Raw genomic sequence first — 24,320 nt, 5'->3', positions numbered from 1 at the left:
TGTCTAATGCAAATAAAATAAAGGAAAAAGATCATACTAACCATAATGAAAACCAAGTTCCAACTGTAATAAAAACGAGAATATCTTCAATTCCACTCTGCACAAATTATCTTTCTTGTCCTTCTCTACACCCATTTGTTTAGGCTTTGGAGTTTTACTTTCCTTTCAAAAGCATACAGGACTCTGGTTTCTGATTTTTTTTTTTTTTTTTTTTTTTTTTTTGTGACTTCTGTTACTAAAAATCATGCAAATAACAAAGCAAAAATATCCAAGAACAAAGTCAAAGTGCTCCTGGAGCCAGCCTTGGAGCCCACCTTTTTGAATCAGCACTATGTGGGCTCCAGACCACACCTGGTGGTATTGGGTCATCACAGCGCCTTCTGCTGTTTGTAAGTGAAGGTGTTTTAATACATCAATTAAGTGAAAAGAAACTGAAAAGCAATCTAATTGGATGAGACAAATCATATAGCATTGGTTACATACTCTTCATCAAACCAACTGAAAAGGTGTTAGTAGATTCACATAGATAATTTTATTCTTATTGACTGCTTTTTCTCTGCTTGTTAATGCAGAAACTAGTGGTTACCACTGGAGTTACCCTTTATTAGCTCTGGATGAAATGTAAGTTAAATCTCAAGATCAAATGGCTGTTGGCAGGAAAATAATTCATTTCCTTCCATTCCTGTCTTGGATCTTCAAAACTTGAAGTAAAAAGAAAAAAAAACAACTGTGAACTTAATTTCCTCCTGTTCCATTCTGTTAACAGTGTTCAGAACAGCTGATCTCAAAACTTCTTGGGCTACTTGATGCACACAAATGCTTTGGAATATTGATATTGTAAATAAGTACATGAAAGCTGCTTTGCTTCCACTTCTTCAATGACTTCTCTTCTTCCCTTTGAAAATGTTAACTTTAATCTTCACAAACAAATCTGTTGTTTCTAACCTCAGATGCACTGAGGTCACCTTATGCTGAATTTGAGCAATGTCAGGTCACTTACTGTGTACATGTCCATGAATCAATGAGCTAAGAGTTTAAAAAATTGCAATACATCACACTAGATAGCTGCAAATGTTCTTCCTGGCTTCTTACTCCTTATCTGTAAGACATCACTTTCTGGGAAAATAAAGCCCCAAACAAATAACAATTGGACTATCAGGAATATTTAAATGGGAATCTGGAACAAGGCATCAATACCTGTATGAAGATTTTAAACCACAGCTGTGTCTTCTGAAGCGCAGCAAAAACTGACAGCTGCAAATAAGCTATTAAACCACCCCAATATGCACTTCAGTGAAACACTGAAAGCGAATTCAACAGCATCTTACAGACGTTGCTGAAGCCTGAAAATGTTTTGTGTGGCTGATGAAGGCAGCTGTGCAGTACAAACACAGAGGTAGAAGAGCATGTGGACCTGCATTACAGCTCGTTTCATCTTCATCTCCTGAAGTTGTGTCCCAGCACTAGGGTACAACAGCCCGTGGTGACAGGGGGGTGTGTGAACACCAGTCTGGGACCAAAGTCATTCAAAGAAGAGTTTATTCCTCATTATTGCTTTTTGATGAATGTAGAAACGAGGAAGGGGGGAAATTAGCTGCTTGACTATTTCTAATTTTAAATTAGACACTGAACAAGGCTCTAAAAAGGTTTGATTACACCATTTGATCCATTGACAACGTGCTTCCAGACATTTTTATACATTTTATGGTTATTTTATAATCCTGGTACTTTACAATTTTCTGCTACAAAAGTTTCCCAATTAAAACAGAAAAAATACAGTTCACTCACAATGTAACAATTCTAAGTGAATGTACAATTTAAATGTTATTGTTTCTTCCAAAATGGGTCTCTCTGGAATATATAACAGTTGTGATTTTTCAGGGGAGTAAGAAGAATATACATAACATGGTATTTGTAGCTAACAAATGATAGGACTCTCTGTTTTACATACACAAACAGAGAAGGTTGCAGCAGAATTATGGGCAGTATTTTTAAAAGAATGTTCACAATTAGAACCTTCCTCTGACATTAAATATTTCTCCTAGTAAAGACCTGTGGCAACTATTTATCACAACCTGCATGGTTTGCATATTAATGTTGCAATCACCAGAAATGCAGGCTGTGTCTCAGCAAGGAGGGAATTTGGGGCTCAGGCACACAACTTCAATGTCAGACAACAACAATTTTTACATGGGGAATTGTGCTGACTTCACCAAGGGCACCAAGGCAGCAGCTCCCATTGCTTTCTGCAAGGGAGGACAGCAGCCACATGCCAGACCTCCAGAAGAAGTGCTGCTCCTGGTGAGTTCCTGGGATTTATCAGCACGGCACCTGGCAGTTCAGGAACTTTTCTGTACAGCAAGAGTTTCCACAGAGTGTATGTGTAAATACCCACCCCCACTCACAGCCATCCTGTGGAGGGAAGGCGTCACAGAGCCCTGAGATCCACTCCTGGCTGCAATCAAACTGCATAACTGCACCAGCCTCTCTGATAAACATCACTAGGGCTTCAGAAAGTCAAGGCAATAAGACACAGTTCCTACCCTACACTTCGTTTAAAATCCTTGTAAAGGCACTTTCCTGTGACACTATGCAGCAAACAGACCCATTATATTCATATTCCAGAGACTTATTTGCATGTATTTCTTGCTTTCTGTTTTTCTGCCCTTTCAAATATTACTTAGAAATTATAAGCACAGGCTGACAGTCTGAAACAGATGGCAAAAGTCAGAGATTCTCTATTCTCTCAGGAAGACACAGGTGTGGCATCAAATGAAAAGCTCCACCAAGAGATAATGCTGTCACTGAAAGGATTCATAAATATGTTATTTAAAAGAGATGTCATTGGCATAGCAATACTGTGGGTCATATGCAGATCTTTTATTTTAGAAAAAATAGTACACCCTCACTCAATTTCACATTGGTATCACAGAAAATGCCTGCTTTGTCTTTCTAGGGGAAATCAGACTCGCACTAAGCAGCCCTGCCTATGTTCAAGTACTCTGTGGCAATGCATTAAAATCCATTCAAATGAGAATGTTACTTGATGTTTCAAAATTCATGAAGGAACACTTGGTTCTTCAATTTTTCCTTTCTTCTTCCCATCCTTTCTCCCTATGCAGAGTAGGGAGGCAAAATACCCTGCTCTGGGGTATCAATGTATCACGTTAGGGCAGTGATCAGAGCAGAGGGCACGTCGTAGTTGTGCTGGATTTTAGCCATTACAAGTAGTTTTCTCTCAGTTTAAATGAGCAGATTCATTTCCTCATACCATTGTCCTGCTATAAAAGCCTGAATATAAGCAAACAAAAGATAAAGACACAAAGTGCAATCAAAACTCAGCAGTTTGAAGCAGCCAGTCTGCCTTATTTTCCATTGCAATTTATTTTATTGCCTTGTGTGCTAACACTAAACCACAGCATCGTTCAGCTGAAAGGGTGAATCAGGGATCTGTTCTGCTCTCAGTGCTGTCCCCAGTGCACCGTAATTACAGAAACACCTGGTTTGAATAATTTCCCTACACCATACTGTAAAAATTCTGTGCCCAACAGTCCAAAATTCCACCTCAGTCTGCAACATAAATAATGTATGTATAAGGCACTCAGATTTGTACAGGGCTGTGGACTTCTCCCCTGTGTCCTCAGTTACCATATCCTTTGTGGAAAAAATTAAAAGGGAAAATGAGGTTTGCTAAATTTTTTTCTGACATTGTATGCAATAAGCATTCTTAAAAAGAGATAGATCTAGAGGTTGGCCAAACCTTATCTGTTCCGGAGATCAGCCTGGAATAGTCTTCTGTGAACATGATTGCTCTCATTCCGGACAGAAAGCATCTCAGTCTATCACCTACCATAACTTGATGGCACTAGCACCAGTTTTCCAAGTATTTCTGAAAAATAAAATGTGTTTTAATATTTCTTCACTTCCTTCTTATTTTTGTGGAGTTAATTTCTCCGAACACATTTTAGCCGATGCTCATTTTGTGCCTTTCCTATGTGTGATTTTTATTTGCAGAACATTGTCAGCAAAATATATTCATATGTTAACATTGTAACACTCTCACAGACACAGAGTACAACAAAGATTTCTAAATGCACCTACAGCAAACCCAACATGAAGAGTTTGCCAAACGCTTCCAGATTGGCTATTCAGAAAGTCAGCCTGCACACTTACAAGTTTTGAAATCCTGAATGATGCTGAGAGCAATTCAGAGGAGCCTTGTCATGTCACTACAATGACCTGAATACAGGGTTATTTCCTGCTGGGGCTATCAGCATGTCCAAGAAATGTCCTAATCTGCATAGGCAGCTATTTCACCTGTAGCTTCTACCAGGCTTAGGTCTATAAACCTCAGGGTGCTCATCACTACAAAAAACTACTTTCCAGTCACCATGAAGTTCTTCAGCCACTTCATAAGTATTTTCACACTTCTGAGGTGACAAAAATATATATCATACACACACCATAACCTAGAGATGGATCACTGGGTACTGGACCAAGACTAGAAGCTATTAACAGCAGAAATGGAAAAGTTTAGTCATGCTACTCCCCTCTCACCTTACCTATAAGAATCTGCCCCATGGTCAGGAAAACTTCCTCTTAACTCTTGGTGTGTTCACAGAGAATATTCACAGAGAATATGTGAAGTAGTGCCCAGAAATGGCAGCCTTGCAAATATTGCTTGGCTGAGCTTATGAATTTTCCTCTTCAGGAGCACCCACTAAGCTGCAAGCACAAACTCTTGTGTCCTCTTGAAGGAGAGCACTAATAGAAGGCAAAAAATCCCACCTTCCATATTTGAGAGGAAGGTTTCAAAGACCAACAATTTCATAGTCAGAGTAAATCCCTGGTAATTTACATGGGAGTAGAAATATATCTGTGCAAAGTGATTGCAGTGTTTTACTTGCACAAATATTTTCCATTTTAGAAATTTTTATTAAAAGAAAAAATTGCCACTTCCTGGTGCAGACTTCATCTAAACAGTGCTCCTTGCAGCATTATGTAAACTAAAGATCTCAGTATTTTTATAAAACAATCATTTTTCCAAGCCTTATTGGGTTGCTGCTGGAAGCCAAAAGAATTGGTATATTTCTTGTTTCCTGCCCATATGAATGTTAAATCTCCTCTGGTTCAGATGCTCTGCATACATATTATTCCTAATCCTGGCAACATGTTGCTTTGACTTTTCCAAGAACCAGGATAATGCAGCAAAATTATTTTTTTCAAAAGGAACAGAAACCATAGACTTGAGAAAATTTATTTCCAAAGTGCACATAAAAGTAACAAAGTCTTCCTAGAATAAAATCCCACCTTAAGTACAACCATCACAAGCATCACAAAGACAAGAAACACTAAAAAATAAAGTAATGAAAAATATTTTTTAAATCATTTCTTATATTCCCCTTTTGGTTGTTGCTTAGCTTATTACATGAGTCTTTGTAAAACCAAAAACTCTTTGCCCAAAGGAGTGGGACATTTAACTTAATGTGAACCAACTTCTGTTAAATATGTCACTTGGGAGAAAGTTGAGCGTATATATTTATATGGATGCAAAAAATTTCCTATGTTTTGTCTTACAGATTTACCTCCTATGTGCATGCAAAAGAAGAAATATACTTCCTTTTTTTTTTTACTGTTATTTATTGCGTCCTTCTCCATTGCTATTACTCTTTTTAATTACCAAATAAATTGATTTGTTCTGATAATCTAAAGTTAAAAAAATTCAATGTTCTCCAGAATTTTCTCACATTTAATTATTTTTTACTACATTTAAATGTTTTACTTCTACTATAATTCCTTGAGGACCTCTTTTTTCCTCTGAGATGGTGAGAGAACAAACCCACAATTTGCAGTGCCTTATATAATAGCTCCTACCGGAGAAATACATCTGGGGCCGAATTCCTAGCTGTGGTGATTTCATGGATTAAAAATTACTCTGAGCATTTGGTTTTCTAAAAGATGGGACTGGGCACAGAGAGGTGAAAGAAAACTGACATTAGTATGTAAGCTGACATTTAGCTTGGGTGGAAGTTAATGAGCTTCATCCTGTCAAAGCCTGAAATTGCCTGTGAGCTTTCCTAGAAGATGCTGCAACAAATGAATATGAATAATTTTGCAGGAAAAAAAAAATAAAAAAGAATTGAAATTTACTCCAGCTGCTTCTAAGATGGGTGGTAGGGAGGATACAAATACATCAGGCCTGGCATATGTAAGCAAAGCAAGAAGTGTGGCTGTTACAGGTGCCACAGGAGCCAATGCGATGGAAGACTGGACCATCTCTTTGACATGCACTCATTCATGTGGTAACACATCTATTTCCAGTCTAGGAAACAAGCCACAGCATCGATGCAAAAATGCCACAGACCACAGACTCTCTTTGAACACCTCCGTGCAATTCAGAGACGACTCTGTGCTGCACGTGAAGTACCAGGTTTTCTATTATGTTTGATCTTGGGTGAAAAATGTACTCGTGTAAAAGTGCTTTCTGACAAATGAATGGACAAGAGACACGATTTTTATAGTAATATCATTAAAGAGAATGATTGCATGGCAAGTCCTCCTCCATCTCTTTAGCAACACTTTGAAAGAACCATGCAATTCTGAGAGCCTCATTATTCAGAGTAGCAGTGTGGTCAAAAAGGTCTTTAATGCCCTAGAGAACTGAATGGCCTGGAATGCCCCAGTGGGAAGGCTGTTGATGCTTGAACTTTTGCACCCAAGCTGTTTTCACTCACTATTATTTGAACCCTTGCAAAAGGCTGATCTCATAAATACTGGTTTCTGTGCAGTATTAATAAGAGATTCTGTGTTCTGGCAGGACTGTCAGTATGGGATTGACAACTATGCCTTTGAAAGAGGTCCCCAGAAATTAAATGACAACACTCAACAATTTTGTACATAAATTTAGTGTGACATAAATTAAAATATAAATTTCGTAATGACTTTGTCATGTCTACACAATACATCTGTTTTAACCCCATGGAAGAACCACCAAGAGCAAAGTCATACCTCACAGAGGATCTCCAGAGACCACAGACTGCCACAGAGCTGTTGTTAACCTAACCATTGGCAAAGGGAAGTTTCCCAGATGCAACATATAAATAGCTTGTGCTGAGCCATACAGTGCTGACACCTCTTTAGAAATGACGTCTCTAAAGCCCAGCTTCTCACTAAACAGAAGCCTTCTGGTTGTAAAAGAATGGGAAGAGGCTTTTAGGAGAGGAGCAACACTTTGTCACAACCTTCTCAGCCTCAAAAAGGCACATGCTGGAAACTGACAGGTCCCTTTCTTTTTCCTTGGATGGAGAAGACACTTGTCTCATTCTATTCCCTTTTCAGTATTGTTGCTTTTAAAGTGACATATGAATAAATAGACAACATCTGGGTTGCAGAGCAACCATCTGGGAAAATCTTAGAAGAGAAGTGTAGATGAGCCCCCAGAGAATGCTCAAGAGGAAGAGAATGGAAAATAACTTGCAGATGCACTCAGCAGAGCCAGGGGCTCCAGCTTCCCTACCGTGGGCATGGTAAGGAGCCAGCCCCCACCTGGACTGGCAGCCATCCTTCCCTGGTGCTGACAGAGAAACAGAGCACAGCTTGGATGTGTCTCCAGGAGTCTGACTGCTAAGAACCACAACATCGTGTAGGGATTCTCTCCCCTTGCTAGACATTCTCTTTCTCTTATTCTTGAATACACCTCTGCTTTAAACACACTTTAAATCTATTTATACCACAGCTTTGAATAGCAATGCCTTATGTGGTTTGTTAGACCGGAAGTACAGTTCCATGGTCAAGTTGATTTAATGCTCATCTTTCTTTTTCCTTCCCAACTTACAAGCTGGCATTCCCTCCCTCTTGTGCTAGCACCAGCTTGGCTTGCTGGGCTCTGCAGCCATCTTAATCAGGAAGTTGATTAAGCTGAGTATTAATAATTCTTTGCTTTGGGGCCAGAGCAGTTTCCTGAACTTGCTGATTACTTGGCTGCACAAAAACTAGTTCTGGGAGAAGGGAGAGGACTAGATTGTGGTGCAGGCTCACTGCACACTCCTCAGCAGCACCACAGACCTCGACTATCCAGACGTCTTTGTAAAGCACATGCATAAGTGCGACATTCATAGCAAAAGCCTTTTGAGCCTCCCTCCCTTTTTGACTCTATGCTTAAGGCCTGAGTGATGTGTTCAAACTGCAACATGATTTTTTTTGCTGCCTTTGCTTCAATCTCTATCACAACCAAATTAAATTGTTAATTAAGTATGGAGAAGGAGAGAGTGAACCTTAGCCCACAAAGGATCAGAACAATTACTTAAATAAATTTATTTTTCAATCATGGTCTATCTGGTTATATTATTAGATCATCAATTTGCAAATATTTTTAACAGAAATTGAGGTGGATTTAACATTTCCCACTGCGCTTTCTTCTAAAGTCAAACCATGGCATTTCACAGATTTTGTTAATCTTATTTTTCAAAAATCACTCAGCTGTGTATCATTTGGAAAGCAATAAGGTAAGTCCTATGCAGGCAATAGCTCCTGAAAGATAAGACCAAATTTCAAGAGAAGGAACAGCTAGGTTTTGCAGTGGGATATAGCTATCCCACACTATTTGTCTGAACAGGTTTGTAATATTTTGCAGCTTATGCAGGAACCAAGAAAAGAAAACAATATTCTTAGTCTCACTTGGAGACAATGTCAATTTCCCACAAAGCTGACAGCAACAAATAGTTTCTATGACTTTTTGTTCATGTACCAAAGGCTCAGCATTATGGCCAGAGGGAAAACCAGAACAGGCTATCCTGAGTCCATAGGAAGAGAAACTTATTGCTGTCAGTTTTGATTCGGTGTTTTTCCCTTGTTCATCAAGTTGTGCACTCTATGCACATTAGATATGTATAATGCATATCTAACATATTATATCTATTTATAAAATAGATATAGGCACAACAGAAAGAATAATAATTTCACTTCTTTGTCCACCTGACTGCATTGTAGATCAAAATGCTGCCAATGACCTTCTTCAGTATAGCTGAGATTCATTACTACGTACAAAGGGTTCTGAGGGTCTGAGGTTCACACTTAAAAGGTGACTCCTCCTTTGATGCCTAAGGTTAAACAGCTTGGGAAAAAACTTGAAAAGCTCTCCAGGTTCCAAGGCATTCTGAGTTCCACTCGTTTATCGCAATTAAGTGACCAGATTTTCAAGTTTACCAGGGCAAATGGTGAGAAGGGGATAGTGGAATTTGGATCAAAGCTTATGAGTTTAACAACGGAGTTTTAGGGCAGGGCTGTGCAGGGGGAGCACTGTAAATACCACAGTGAATTTGTGAAATGGTACATTGAGCACTTCGTGGAAGGTGCATGCTGGAAGGGATTTGGAGCCTTCTCATTACAGGTAGATTTGGTCATCATGAGACATTCTAGAGAGGTTTTTTACCTTGGCCATGTGAAACTTGCATAAAAACATATCAGGCATTGATCATTTAAGTTTCATATATCATATAAGTTTCATTGATCATATAAGTTTCCACTGTGTTTCAGATCAGTTCAACTCAGGGTTGTTGCAAAACTTGAAATCTAGCTAATGGCAAACAAGGTTTATGCTGAAAGAGATTGTTCCACTTCCCTGGAAAGCTTTTTGTGAGGGTGGCAGTGCAGAGGTATGTTCATGTCATCAGTTGTAAGTGTCTAAAGTTGACACTACTGAGGAAGTTTGCTTCTACCCAAGTACATTAGTCATCTCCTGGATATTCAAGACTTGTTTGGCCCTTGAGCACACTTGAGAGAAATATGACTGATGGCAATAAAACTACTTTGCAGGAATGTGTTATTGCCAGCAGACAATAACAGAGTTACCTATCTCCCCACAGGCATTTCCCATATATCTCAAGATGTTTGTTATGAGCAACTGATTTCTCTGGAGGAGCCTAAATTATTTCTGTGCTCCTGGCAGATGTGCCATACCTAGAAAACTCATTTTGACTCACACACTGATAGGCAACTTTTTACAGTCACAGAATGGTGGTCAGAAGGGATCCCTGGAGATCTTCCCCTGCAAACCCACTGCTCAAAGCAGGGTTAAGCAAAGTGGGCTGCTCAGGCCATTGTCCAGCCTGTGGCAGGGGTCTCTTGCTCTTTGATCTTAGGTTTTAGCTCATTGCCCTGCTTCTCCAGACACAATCTCTGTCTAGAAATCTTTATGGCAAGACAGCTTCACAATTTCCCATTGCTGGTCCAGCATCAGGTTATGCATTTGCCCAATATAAAGTAAGCTTGAAGAAAGCCTTGAGTATGCACAGAGGTGGAGAATGTGAGAAAATATTAAAGCTTTAATAAGTGAGCCATTTTGGAGGCCTGTCCTGACAATATGCGTTAGAAGATGCCCAGTGGGATCACCTCCGAAGAACTGATTTTGTTGATCATTGGAGGGCTAACCAGAGCACCATAAAACTTTTTCTCCTTCCACAGGAATTATGTGCTGTTCAGGCAGGGTTGTCTGCACACCACTGGTGTTACATTCCTCACTCAAGCTGACTGCATCAATTCCCACTGAACAAATTTCTGGCATGTCACTCTCACTCCTTCTGACCTGATACTACGAGATTTCACCATTTCAATAGAGAAACTAATTTACGGGATTAAGATTGGAACAAGAGGCCACACATTAGCCCACATCCAGCAGCAGAAATGACCTGCATTAATTACACGGTGATGCCTGGACAGGTCAGAGCAGAGGCCACTTTTTCAGATCAGAGCCTGGGATTTTGTCTCCAGCAGCAAATGCCTAAGGAATTCTGTGAGAACAAGGCACATATCCTGTGATACAGCCCTCAGTGATCTGCAGCTCAGGCAGTTTCCAGCCCAGAAGTGGTATCTTCAGTATCTTCAGTTTGAGCAGCCTCAGATGAACTCTTCTTTTCCCATATTTTTTGCCTCATTCATTGATTACACTTCACAATTCCTACATAACTTCTAGACAGCTGCCAAAGGTACCCAGACTATTGCATGAACTACCTAAATATCCTCTGGGATGGGTACTCTGATTTAACAGGTTAGTAAGGAAGTACAACGAGGAAGAGAGCTTGAATATCAGAACTATCGTCAGCTGAAAATCCTACTGTTCACAAACCAATCAAAATGAAGCTAGAAAAAACTCCAAGCCACAACCAACACAGAGTGGGCAGAATTCAGGTTTCAGCTTCCTTCACAAATGTTCTGAGCCTGACAGGGTGTTAGATGCTGCTCAAAGTTACCAGCTGATCACAACCAAGACTGTTAATGAGAAACAAATCTATTTTTAAATTCACAGGTATAATTTAAAACCAACCTCAACCCTTGCTAGTGGGAGACGTTTGAATCCTTGGTGGATGTTGCCCATATATCTATAGTTGAAGAATCATGCTCTTACTAAGAAGGGGTTCTTCTGTTCCTCTAGTCCTGTTGAGTATGTCTCACACTGGCACTTAATTGTATTTGAGCACTTGAAATTGATATGCCTTATTTATGGTTAAAGTGCTGGCAGCCTTTATAAATAGTGTATTAACATTAATTTCTAAACTTACTTCTAGATTAGTTAAGCTGCATTGATGAATTTGACACTAATGGCAGCAGATCTATGAAATACATGTGCTGAATATTTTATAATGTTGATATAATTTCTGGAAATTAAATAAAATTAGTTAAACTGTGACTGCGCACAGAAGTAGGCCATATCCTGTATATTTTTAACTAATTTTCCACTAATTAGAACAGAGAGTATGCTTAGTTAGGCTTGTAATTAAGCAATAAAACCCTAGTGATTCAGTATGCAATACTGGTATTTTGCTAATTAACAACTCCATGAAATCTAATAGTAGCTCTCTTATCATTTGAATCAATGAAGTATTGATCTTACAACAATATGGACAAATCTGAAGAAGTAACTGTCACCACCTGCACTCGCATAACCTCATTTAAAATAGAATCTAATCCTTGTAAGAGAATGTAAGAGAAAGCAAGTTTTTATGTATGGCATTTCAACTGTGTATAGCAGTGTATAAGTCAGTCACATTACAACTAAGTGACTCAAATGTGGCATAAAAACAGACAACCTGAAAAAAGCAAAAAGAAAGAATAATAAATTTATTCTTGTTGAAATCCTTACTTTCGAAGAGTACATAGATTTAAAAGGCCTATTATATCAACCAGATTCTCACCTTATCAAGAAAAATGATTACATAATATGCAGGATTAAATGGAGTGAGTATGAGTGCTTACTTTTCTTTATGGATCCAGATTTTCTGTATGGATCCAGAGCTGAATTAAAACGCACTGTATTCCTGCACTGAATGGAAAGTGACATGCTAAAAACTAAAAGGGAATTCAGCTGCTATGGTCCATTTATTCCTCCATGCTTCTGAGACTGCAAACTAGCTGGCTGTGTGCAGCATCCACTCACTTAGTCATAGATCACAAACAAATAAGAGCCAGCACAACCCTAACTAAGGAGCAGACCAGCAACTGAAAGATTAAATGCTCCACAGCTTGTTACTGGCTGTGTAAATGACCCACTCCTTCAAATCATTGTTTAAGAGGCATTTTAAAGACCTTTAGGATAATTACTGTATTTGGTTCCAGAATCAACATAGCCTGTTGCTAGTGAATTATTTATATTAGGAGTTAGATCTTGTATACTTCAAACTGCTGCAAAAGAAAATAAGTTATAATGCACCTAAAAATTATGAGAAAAAACAGTTCAGTGGCCATATGTTGAGCTTCGACCATGAAAACCCCAGGGATGATGTTACAAATTTTACTTTGGTTACATTACCCAAAGAGAGAAGCATCATGAAGTTACATTTTCTCTCTCTTCTCCCTAAATCTAAATGGAATCCTAAAAATAGCAGAAGATGTTTCAGGAAATTTTTTTAAGATGACAATTGCAGCCCTGTTAAAGGCAACATCTCACTCTAGCCAAGGACAGTTAATTCTGAGGCCACAACTGAAAATCAGGAAAAGCTGGAACAAAAGCAACCATAATTATATTAAAAGTGCCTCATTAATGTAGTGTTAAGCATCAGAATATTGTAAGGAGGGGAGGGTGCAAGAATTAGTAGTTTTATTGTAAAAATAAATTGCTCTGTCGTCCTTCGTTTTCTATCTAAAGCATCCACTCATAATTGAGGCAGCTAAATGTAGCCTTTGTTAGATGAAAATGTGGCCAGGCTGTTAGCACTCTTTTATCTGATGGCTTAATACATTAAAGCTTGCATTATAAAAATGAATATTGCAAAGGAATATTAAGTTGAAAGAATTTACAAAGGATCATGTTACTTTTTTAGGTAAGTACTTTTTAAACGAGCTCAATCAGTGCTACTGTTTCTTTTGGTTTTACTAGAATCCATATATTTATATATTACATATAAAATCACAATAATGGGATTTTCATGTACAGAGTATATTAAATTTATCACTGGTACACAATGAAATTGCTCCATTGTGCTGCAACATGTGACTGATTTTCTAATGACTGGCGTAAGAGAAAGGTAAAAGCATAGTATATTCCTCCTCAGCAATCTTGTTTATATGTTGTAGACACGTTTATGGTAAGTTACTGTAAAGGTGTTTACACCTTACTAAAGGTGAAAAATATAAGTATTGTACTTATGATAAAGGCTTAGTTATTTTTATTCACTGATAGACATACAAGGGGGAAATATTTGCAGAATGATTTGGACGACTGGAGACAGGATTGGTCCTTCCTGACATACAAAATCTGTTTCTTCTCCCAAGTGGGGTCCAAGAAACATTTTTGGGTAACCCTCCATTTTTTCCTTGCTATGCCACAAGTTTTTCCTTGGTCTTCTAAGCAGAGAAAATAAAACAAGGCTTCTCTTTAAATCAACTCACTTAACAACTGGTGTGAGCTGTAACCTCCCATTCAGTGTCCTATTACTTGTAAATTCTAAATTAAATTATCCATCACAGTCACCCACTACAGAATCTGAAAGACAAAGCTATGATTTACACACCAAACCTGACAAACTTCCAGCCTGGTTAGACAGAACTACACCATGCAACGGGGGATAACATAGTCTCTGCACATTTCAGGACTGAAAGTGTTTATTCCACCAGAAAAGAATGTCAAATTAGGGGTTTCTCACATCAGAGTTAGAAATATGGAACTGATCCTCATGGAATGCAATTGCTATTCCAAAGTTATAAGAAACCTGTTGGTGACTTGAGACTTTCTCCTGAGCTGTGCTCTGGTGCTCTAAGCTTTGAACTGTCTTCTCTATGCCCAATGTTTGCAGGCAAATCCTTTCATCAATACAAGATCACAATGACCCCTTCACTTTCAATTTCCTACATACCTTTACACATTTCTAACTTTCTTGTTCAGCTCAGCTTGTTTCTGTTTCATCTTCACCACCAGAGAAAGCAGAAGATAGAAATCACAGAGAGGTGGAGAAACAGAACCTTGATGTCAATTTTCAGGAGTTTAGTCCAGCCAGATACCAAACACTTAGGAGCTGCTCCATGTCTTGCAGAGACACAGTTTTGAGTCCTCTGGCTCTGCCCATACGTTGTTATTTTTGGACTTGTTCCTGCCTGGCTGCTGCAGTGTCATAACGATGCAGTCTCTAAAGGGTCTCTCTCTTCAATCACTGTCCTGACACAATGGCACTCACAAGAAAAGAAGCATTTTTAATCATCTTTTGATTCTGAGCTGTCTTTTTCATTGTTAATAATGTTGCCTATTTCTGTGTGCCTAGGAGAAAATAAAATTATATACATGCATATATACCAACAGTCATGTGGAAAGCTGCCCATACAAGTCACATTTCTTATTTGTCACTGACAAGAATATTAGCTGGCTAGTTTTCAGCTTTATCAAAACTCTAAATTACAACTGCCATGACTTCAATGATTTTAAAGGCAATTTTTTCCCTCCAGAGACTTGGTTTTCATTCAACAAACCGTGAAAATTCATGTATTACACAAACAAATCTAATGATTGATATCTTCCTATTGTCACCTTGCAGTTGGAGGTCTGTAGTTTACTCCTTCCTGTTTGAATAATGATTAACATAATAATTAGATTTTTACATAAAGCCATGATCTTCCCATAGGAACTGCAGGTATTCTGTTGAATATAAACTATTCAATTCTCCTTTAAACAAAGGGCAGACTTTGCAATTAGCTGTAATAGACCAGCTGATTTGTTGGACAATTTAGAAGAGCATCTAGTTATTCAAGTTCTTCTTAATATCCTTTCTCCAGACAAATTCTTGGGCTAATTTTTTCCCACTTCATCATCTGATCTATTAAAAGATTTTATATCTGCATACAACATTTTTTCTTCTTATATTCTTATATAAACAAAATGTCTAGTGCCATCACTAAATAAAAGCATAACCTGAAAATCAGACTCCAGACTCTTCAAAGATTTTCTAAGTATTTACTTCATGTGATTGCTCAGTCTTTAAAAATACTTTTAAAAATGCATGATGATGCCAGGAATTGTAGAGAAAATATTAACAGCACCAAGCCAGATTGCAGCACAGCAATGTGACTACCTCCCTGCACAGCTAGCTCTCAACGAAGAGAGGTTTTAGATAGGTCTGTGAAGCGTTCTGGAAATCCAGGATTTCAGAGAGATTATCAAAATACTCCCAAGATAGATTTTAGGGGATAAGGGCAGACACCGCCTCCTCTAAGTCTCATCATTTGAAGCGATATAATCTTTATGGAGGATTTGGAACTGTTTTCTGTTTTATTTGACATCATCTGTCTTGTTTGACAGACACAGTGAATGTTGGACACTTAAAACAAAAGCAATGGGAAAAAAGTTTTTAAGGATTTATCACCAGTGCAACTTTGAAGATTTGGTAAATTCAAAGACCTCTATGTTGATCTGGCTCTTCCTAGCAAATAATTAATACCTAGTATCATTTTCTTGTCTCTTGTTTAAGATTATTCACAATTAATTGATGTTTCAAGACTTAAAGAAGAAAACCTGGTATACTTGGAATAAAATGCACAGAAAATCCTTGTATTGCAAAGCAGAAAAGGAACATGGACTCACATTCTGGGAAGAGCGTGAATTGGAAGAACATCCCCTTTTGGAGACAGTGAATTAGTGCTTTATCACTAAATTTCTTGACTGCCTTAAGAAATACCGGTTATCTCCCCATCAATGTAGCACATCAGTATTCTACACGGCACAGTTTGGACTGCAGAATACATCATATTTCTAACAAAACCACTGGTGTCCCAAAGAAGTCAATAGCAAAGAACTCTTAGGTCTTCTTTCACTTCTTCACTGTCCACATCTCTGAAAATAATTTATTGGCTGGCAAATAACTTAGAGTTCGTCCAAATGAATGGCCAAACTAAGAGAAGTCAATTAATTTCCTTTGTATATTAAGATATGAATGAAGAGATGGCTACACCATTTTGAAATATTCATCGAGATAACATAAGATATAGAAACCAATACAAACTCAGTGGGAAAGTTTTAATTTTTGTCCTTTTCCAGCACAACACCAAAAAGCAGAAGAAAATGGCAGAACAAAATTCAGCAAAGCTACTAAGCTTGTCTGAATTTGTACTGCAGCTAATAACACTTTCAAGTTATAGCTTACTTTCAAGTTATAAGGAGTTACCTTGAACATTTGGTCAAAGGAGTACTTTGGAGGACAACTTTGGTGGAAATTAATTAATCTGAATCTTGCTCCTGGGTAGCTATTAATTACTTATGGTAATTAGAAAGGAAAGCTTGACTGGCTGCTGCAGTTGCCCTGTGATGGCTCAAAACATGTCTAACTAATCATTCCAGTGTTAGTAACTGTTTTTCTCTTTCCCAGCCTCATGGAATCACAGCAAAAGAAGACAAAGCTGAAGGACAGGGAAGCATAAGGGCAAGGAGACAAAAAATTGGTAAGTCTGGCAGATGAAGGAGGGATTAAAGATTTGCAGAGACTCATACTTAGTCTGTTGGTGTTGCTGTAGCTCTTAATGTGAGAAAACAGAAGACATAGATAATTTAAGTGACTTTTAAACATATGGAATTAATCTTCCCAGGCTCCCTTTGAATGGGGTGGATTCAGCATGGAACCTCATCAAGGTTGGTGGCAGCATCATATCCCCTGGAACAAAATGCCTCACTGTGGAGCATAAGAAGTACTTTTCCAGCAGAAAACAGGCACCATCTATAAAATTTTTTACTAACTGACAGGTTTTCTTCACATGGAAACCAAAATAAAACCAGTTATAAGAGTACCCTAAAAAACGGGTTTGATATTGTTGGAAACACAGAAAGGAGATTGAGTAAGATTGAAAAATCCTGCAGTTCACCCAGAGAAATCATGTAAAATGTAAAATTCAATGGAAGAGATGCATGGAAAGCTGTACCAGTGAAAGAAATGCAAAAGCATAAAAAGATAGAAAATTAGGTACAACATTCTCTTATACAGAAATGGAAAACACTGAAAGAATTTAGGGCCACAGAAAGGGATTTCAATCACAGTTCCCTCTCTCTCCAGCCTGCTATAAGCCTTCAGTTTCATTATCATCATTACTATCTTTCATTACCACACAAGTGGAGAAAGACTGTAAGTAAATTGAAAGTAGTGCTGATGGGCTAAAAGACTTATCTAATTGAAAGTAAACATCAAAGAGAACAAAAAGTTGTTCATTTGAAGCACAAAGCAAAATGGAACAGTTAAAGCACGGAAAGAACAGGGTGAATGAAATGGAACTTACCACCTTCACTGTGTCTATTCTCCTCAAGAATTTGTAGCAAAGTTTATCTGGGATACCACAGATCTTCACTGCTCCCTTGATGGACAGGAGGGACTCAGACATGCTTCACTCAGTGGGCTGTGCCAAGCTTCACTACAATGTGGTCCTGGACAGAAGGCAAAAGTACTGCTGGGCAGCATTCGTGGAAAAATATACCACTTCATATGAGGGTGAGAATGGCACTATATTTTCCCTGGAGCTATAGGCCATTTGGAAAGTGTACAAAGCACTGATTGGTGTTTCTGTACCTGCTCCTCTTCACTGCTCCACGAAGTCAAACAGATGGTATTCAAATTGATTTTTTTTTAACAAGGAATAGAAGTTGTTCCGTTGTTTTCTGGTTAATGTTCAGGGATTTTGTTTTAAAGGGATTAGGAGCTTAGATTTGATGTAGTTTTCACTTGAAACTAAATCCCATCGCTATGTATGATTAAGTTATTTAATAACTTCTGCACAGGATCCAGTTTCCTTTGCTTTGTTCTAAAATACCCCCAACGCTATACCGATTTACAAACATTTGTTCAGCTTCCTGCCCTGCTATTTATTATGCTCACACTTTCATCAAAAAATTAATTAAGTTTTAATATCAGATATATCTGTGTTGTGTGTCATCTCTTTTGTCTTAAAAATCCTGTGCCCTTCACTGTATCTTTGGAATCCATTCTCTTAAACTCAGCTTCAGTGAGTTGGGGAATCTGAAGCTTTAGTGATTTCCTAGCAGCTCAGTCTTCAGGGTCTTCTACTGGGATGAAGCCTGTGAGCTTGGCTAATTCTCTTCTACACCAGAGACTTCTGACTAGGAAGAGTTGTCATTAAAACATCCCAGATGTGGAGCAGGGATTCTCTTGAAGAAGTTCCAGGCCAAATTTGGCTCTCCTGCCTTGTTAGCAGTTTTGTGGTATACCTTTCCACCCATGACTCTTCAAGGAATAATTAGCAAAGAGAAAGAAGATCCACAAGGGCAAAATAGCCATTGTTTTCAGAGCACAGAGGTTAAGAAAGAGAGATATCCGCTCGCCAGGGCCCCAGGAAAATACAACACGCACTAATGGAGCCCGCAGCAGTTGGATTACAGGTAAGACTTCAAAATAAAACCTCTTAAACAAAACCTCTAACAAGCACATGTCTTTAATGTGAGATAGGAAGTAACCAGCTTTTTATCCTTTCTTCTGGGACTAGACTACTGAGAGCCATGAACAAGCTTTCTTCACCGTGAAATTAAATGGGTTTGTATGTGGAATAAATCATTAATGTAATGGAAAGGAAAAGAATTATTCCCTAATTAATCTAAATTAGAAGCCTGGAGGTATTTTCTGGAATTTAAAAGCTCCTAACCTTCAACAACCAATCCAGTTTACCCTGATCTTGAAAACACCTCCTTGCCTTTGGCAATTGATTTTACATAGACTGACAATATCCCTCTTGCTCATGCAGAAGTAATTAGCATTTGTTTTCATTATGTGGTTAGAGCAGCACAACATCCCTTCTATCACTCCACTATGGACATTGCTTTTTGAAATATCAGAAACAGCTGAATGCAGAAAAAGCCTCCAGAGAAGTGGCTACACTGACTTTCATTCCAGGGTCCACAGTCAAAGTGAATCAAATGTCTGAGATGTGCACAGTTCTCTGTGTCAGGTTGAGGGTGAATGTGGGAAGTTCTCCTGCTTAGGCAGTTGTCCAAAATCCCCTCCTCTCTCCTTGGGGTGCTTTACACTGTTTTGACATAGCATCCACAGTAAAAACAAGAGCTGGTGATTCACACTGCAACATGAAAATAAACCTCTGATAAAGTGACACCTGCTGTACGGTCCCCAGCTGGCTGTCTTCCCACTTGCACGCCTTGGTGACATGTCCCCAAAGCTGGCCAGGAGGTCAGGGAAGAGGGTCAAGTCACAATCCAGAATTCCTGATGTGCTCCATCTAGACCATGACAGTCTGGATCTTTTATGCACACTTGGTGCCCAAGGCAAAGGGTGGGCTTTGCCCTCTCATTCATTCTCCTACTTTCTATCCATTGTTGCTGTCAGCAGAGATACGCCCTTACAGAGAAGGCACTAAAACAGAGAGACAGCAGGACTTGCCAGTAAAATTGAGCATTTTTAGCTGAAGATTTACAGAGCAAAACACAGAAGATCAGTAGACTGCTAACACTGTGCTTTAAAGAGAGTCTTATAGATGAATTTTAACATTATCCCTCTTCCCTCCCTAAAATGGGAAATCCCATTAGCAGCATAATTAGCCCTCCTTTAAGTAGCTAATTACACCTAACTCAGCCATAATATCTAATTACTGGTTTATCCACTCTAAGTGGTTTATAACATGAGAAATTACTGAAATGAAATTAGATCGAAGGGTAACATAAAAGTATTTGCCTTTCAAACTGTCTTTGAAGGCAGAGGTAAAGCTGGAAGGGGGCTGAGGTGGTGGAAGAGAAACTGCAGCTTGAATGTAAAGCTACATTTCCACAGTGGTCAACATCTGTTCCCTTCAGAGCCTTTCTTCATCTGTGTCCATGTGGGGATGTGTGTTCTGCACTGTGAAGGAACAGGCCAGACCAAAGATGTGAGAGCATTTGTTACAGCTTCATCATATGCCAAGGGATGGATGTAATTACTCTCACTGACTTTGGAAGATCATGGGAGGAAGCCTGAAGCAAAAAGCTGCAGGAGAATTGTAGGGAGCTGCACTAAGCCAACCCTGTAAATTCTAAGGGCCACTTTGGTGTTACCATAATAAAAATATTTTACTTAAAATGCCTGTACAATGGGTGAGAAACAAGATTTACCTCATTATCTCACAGCAAAATAATGTGAGGTTTTTGATTATTATTTAAAATTTTCCCTATAAATTAAAAATGCAGAAACTAACACTCCCAGTATGGGAACTGATGTTGAGATAAGGGTGGAAATGATGTTATGCCAGGAGATGGGTGGGGTGGAGAGGCTTTACTAGACACTAGTCTAAAAATCTAAGGAGCACTGAAATGATAGGAGAAAAAAGCATTCCCGAGGATGCTCTGCCTCCTTTCTCACGTTCTTTTCATTTGCAGTCATTAACAGCAACAAGTTTTCCTTTTTACGCTTACCAAAGTTGCATAAAAGGCATGTCAGTAGCAAGGAAGTATTTCAGAGTGGGATGCAACATTCATTCATGTCACTAAATTCTATGAGAATTCTGTGGTCAAATCAAGACTGATAACATCATGAAGGCAATAGCTTATGCAAGCAGTATCTCTTTTGCTCATGATTTAAAACAGGGAGGCATTGCACAATAGTTTAAGAACATTTTGCCCATCTCAGTTCTGTCACAGCTTACAATATCCTTACCCTTCATCGCTCTGTCCTGTCAGAGATGCATCAGTACAAACATAGTTTCAGTGACTGGTAGGCAACAGGTGAGTTGAACTTAATGCGTGACAGAATCAAATTAGCAGAGACAAGTCATAAATATGCAGATAGTTTGTCTTCCATTTCCTATTGACTGTACAGCTAATTATGGATTCTGCAATTTCTGTGGCATATGCTAACCAAGCATCCCATCCCTTGCTAGTGTTTTGTTCCATTACAGAAAGTTAAGGATGGTTTGTGGTTCTGAACCACATAAACTAATAGCTGAAAACTGGTGTGATTCAGGATCCCCTTCCAGTCTCTTACTTGCATTTGTTAAAAACAGACATCCTGCTTCCTGAGACAGACTAAACTCATTTGAAAGGCAGCCTCATCTTGCGGCTAGTTCTTAACATTACCAATATGATTCAAATACAGTGATTGAAGAAACATGTTTCTCTTTTGTGTGTTCACGGTTTCTGGGAACTCTATACATTACTAGTACACAAACAATGAGAAAGTACAAAACCCAAGAAGCTGATGGACAAGATGGACATTTTACTGGGAAGCTTCTGAATGCAGGACTGAAAGGGGCAAAGACAACATCAAAAATTGGAAATTTTTTTCTCAATTGTCTTCCAGGATAAAACCATTGAACTGATCCAAGTCAATTATATGTCAGCCTCTGAGAGAGACTGAGGTGAGGAGATGGACATGTGTTCCTCATTTGACCTTCTCAACAAAGAAAAAGCTGAGTGTATTAAGCACCCATACAAAACATCACTAATTCTTTTTACAGTGCTTCCCACGTCTCTCATTTTTTGTGTGAAAGCAGATTAGCTGCTCTCTCACAAATCATCATCTCTCCTGTTCTCTGACCTATTCTTTGATGTGACTTGCAATAAACATCTCATTATACTCGAGCACAGACTTTTGGGGACAGGGGAAAGAAACCACACATCATTGCTGCCTGATGTCCAAAACAAGGTCAAAACATTCAAGACTTTTCATATTTTCATGGTTCTGTCATATTTTCTGGCTTTTCCTAGATGTGACCATCAAATCCTCCTTGGATCAATTATAACTATTACATTAATTTCTTAACCTTAGGCATAAAGCCAAATCCACAAATATTTTGCCAAGCAATGTACACACACCACTGTACTAGAGACACTAACACTTCAACACACTCTTTCTATTAAATTTTAACAGAAATATCTCATTGCATATGCAAACATCTTTTGTGTGTGTAAGGAAGGTGGGATAAGGAATACCAAAATATATACAGATTTTTGCCTAATTGTTTATTTCTGCCTGTACAATTTTCCCACAGTTGCATGGATAGATGCTATTTCCTTCATGTCACAGAACAAACAGGTTGCTTGCTGCCAAGCTTTATTTATTAGCTGAAACAAGGATATTTGATAATTGTCACTAGAGAAAGCAAATGGGACTTTTGAAGAAGCCTAAGGGAATTGAAGTCCATCATCCAGTGAATTTCAAATGGAGTTGGGCTTCTAATCCTTTAGTACTTTAAGAAAAAAAGAAAAGCTAAAGTGAACATTTCAATAAATGGATTAAGCACATTAAGAAAACTTGCCATCACTTGCAGTCAATGGCTGGTACAGAGTGCTGTGGTTGAACAAATGAATGCAAACAAAAGAGGAACTAATTTAAACAGAGCAGTCACAAGATTCTGCATTATTTAGGTTCTGCTCATTTTCAGTAAGGGAATTACTGAAATACAAAATAGTTTTCACTCATTGGGAGTTCACCGGAGCATTTTTCTACTTCACATATCATGAACGACACTAACAGTCTCCTGTCTTTGTGCATAATTTATCTCAAACAGATGAGTCATTAGACAACATAGAAGCAGCAACAACTCTGATATTAATGTCTCTGTCACCCCATGTATTAGTTGGCATTCCTCAAGGTTCTGGTGTCCCTAGGAAAATGACAATGCAATGAGTTCCAGGCCCCTACAGCGCACACAGACCTCTCTTCACTGGGTTTGAAGAGAGCTCTATCACAAATTGTTAGAGTACTGTTTGAATAGGCAAATCCTCACTGCTCTACACTCAATGAAAATCCACATCCAAGCAAAGATGAAGCTCATGGTATCGCACAGTAAAGCCTCTTAGGAAGAGGAAGCCATTGCTTCTCTTTTTAGATTGTATATATGAGACCTTTAGGACAAGCAGACAACTTTTGCTGTGTTCACACCAAATGTCCCACAATGTAATTTGAACTGATATTTAAACCTCTAATCTTGGCTATAATGCAAGCAGCAGCCCATTACGATCACTCCCACTAAAAGAAACCTTCTTGTGTGTGATGCAAACAACCAGCTCTGTTTACTGCAGTGCCACAGGGTCAGAACTTTCTCTCTCTTTTCTTGCAGAAATCAGCACTAAAAAGTTATTTAGACACTTTAGCCAAGGACCATGACCAAGTTAGGTAGAGTTATACTCTAAGTGATTTTAAACAAACCACCTCATGCTCTCACACCTCTGTGCCTTAGTTTCCAAATATAATGTTGAGATAAAACCCATTCCAGTTGAGAGGAACATGGTGAAAATTAACCTTTCCAAAATACAGCAAAAGCTTCTAATATACTGCTATGTTTCTTTAAAAACACAGCTTAATCAAAACCCTGGTAATGAGCACATCCCAGGATTCTGCAAGATAATTTCATTCCACAAAATATTTCTTCAGTGCATGTAAGAAAGAAGCACAGCAGATATATGGACAGAGAATCCCCAGAGAGGAAAAAATTTGCTATTGCAACATACAGCCCCATGTGAAGAGCAATCAGCAGTTTGGGGACCCTATTATGGGCTCCTCACTGACAGAAGAAGCTGCAAAATGTTCCAGGAACTTCTGAGGCAGCAGCAGCCTGTTCATGATTCATTTGGCTGGCATAAGATAAGCAAAGTGGCTGATGGCCTGACCTTTCTTCACAGAAAGCTGACAGACATTGCCTCTTCACTTGAAACAATTCCCTGGAAAGGAAGAAGTGATGGTGCATCTTTAACTAGATACTGCTTCTTATCAAGGAGCTGCACCTTTTACTCTAATAATGATTTCAAAAACAAAGGACACACTACTCCAGTACTGAGAACAGAGAGCTCTTAAGGTGTCAACATTCCCTCTTTCCCCCATTAATAAATGTGAAGTGCCTCTGTTCCTAAGAGGCAGGAATTTGATCTT

General features: G+C 38.6%; 1 long non-coding RNA gene across 1 annotated transcript in view; it reads right to left on the bottom strand.

Moving 5' to 3' along the window:
* Positions 1–6,312, bottom strand: part of LOC137484988 (uncharacterized) — a 32,215-nt gene extending 25,903 nt beyond the window's left edge. Inside the window, exon 1 of the long non-coding RNA XR_011005130.1 lies at positions 6,151–6,312. This is a non-coding gene — a long non-coding RNA (uncharacterized lncRNA). The remainder of the gene's footprint in view (positions 1–6,150) is intronic.
* Between the last annotated feature and the right edge of the window lie 18,008 nt (positions 6,313–24,320).

This window comes from Anomalospiza imberbis, chromosome 18 (genome assembly GCF_031753505.1).
Source record: "Anomalospiza imberbis isolate Cuckoo-Finch-1a 21T00152 chromosome 18, ASM3175350v1, whole genome shotgun sequence".
In the NCBI taxonomy this organism is placed as follows: domain Eukaryota; kingdom Metazoa; phylum Chordata; class Aves; order Passeriformes; family Viduidae; genus Anomalospiza; species Anomalospiza imberbis.
The sequence above is the reverse complement of the archived record's forward strand: the minus strand, read 5'-3'. Positions and strand labels throughout refer to the sequence as shown.